A 1,148-nucleotide genomic window follows, 5' to 3' on the forward strand; every position below is an offset into this window, starting at 1 on the left:
CACTTGGTGAGACGGTTACTCACTTTACATTCTCTGTCAATCGCCTTGCTAATGTCATGATGAAAGTCTCAGGGCGGTGCTAGCGTGTCTTCAATCTCTCTCTGACACTTGCTAATCTCCCTTTTTAGCAAAGAGGGGGCAGGTTCCAGACTGAGAGCCTTTGGCAGACAACCATTTTCACTGTCAGGGCTTTATGTTGTCTGCCAGAAGAGACCTCATCCAGCAAACCTAAAACCTAGGCTTGATAAGAGCATGGTACAACTGGGAAAAAGGACCTTGGCATTAGCCGGTGTTCCAGAGAGCACACATTTCCAGTCATGTGCACCTGAAGGCCAGGACATGTGCCTCTTCGGGAGGGACCCCTTCTGCACCTCCTCTGCAAAGCGAGGCTTAGTGAACTGGATTTACCAACATTGAAGAAAACTTTCCGCTTTGCTTGCATCTGTCTGTTGAACTGTCCTGTTGTGCCAACTTCACAGTGTCACCTTGGTTTGATGGAAAGTAATACTGATTCCCATTTATAAGTAAGGCAGAAAGGTTTTTTTTTGGTTTGTTTTGTTTTTGTGAAATGCATTAATCTGAGTGAGATAAAAGACAGTGATCTTTCCTCTCATCAGAGTCACCGTCTATTGGAGAAGATATATGATGTTGATTTCCACCCAGTAGAAGGTGCAAGAATCTTCTGTCTGATAGAAAAAAATAACTCTTAAGGTGACTGTTCAAATGGGAATATAAGCAGTCTTGTGGTTCCACTGGGAATTGAACCCAGGCCCTGCTGCATGTAAAGCAGCTGTGATAACCACTACACCATGGAACCTTAAGGAGACTGACAGAGATCTTAACCAGGTTTGTATCTGAACTGGTCACTCAGTCCATCTTTGCCAAATGCCTGTAATAACCTCTGATTCTCTGTTTCTCTTTGGAACTAATTTTCCATGGTCCTGGTCCCCTGCCCCCATGGAGTTGAAATCTTTGACACACTTGTAGATGAGCCATGTTTTAAATTTTTGAAAAACAAAACAAAATAATTAGTCTTTGACCACATTGAACAATCAAAACTCAGCAGTGATTCCTTGATCATGTCCATTGTGCCAGGCACAAAATAAACATAATTAAAACCTGTAGTAAGTGCTTGGAAGAAAGACGTT

The 1,148-nt window shown here is 42.7% G+C and overlaps 1 non-coding gene across 1 annotated transcript; it reads right to left on the minus strand.

Moving 5' to 3' along the window:
* Positions 1 to 744: 744 nt before the first annotated feature.
* On the minus strand, positions 745 to 817 carry TRNAV-UAC. The gene has a single exon. It is a non-coding gene; the product is annotated as a tRNA-Val (tRNA).
* Between the last annotated feature and the right edge of the window lie 331 nt (positions 818 to 1,148).

The sequence above is a fragment of the Camelus ferus genome, chromosome 19 (genome assembly GCF_009834535.1).
Source record: "Camelus ferus isolate YT-003-E chromosome 19, BCGSAC_Cfer_1.0, whole genome shotgun sequence".
In the NCBI taxonomy this organism is placed as follows: Eukaryota; Metazoa; Chordata; class Mammalia; order Artiodactyla; family Camelidae; genus Camelus; species Camelus ferus.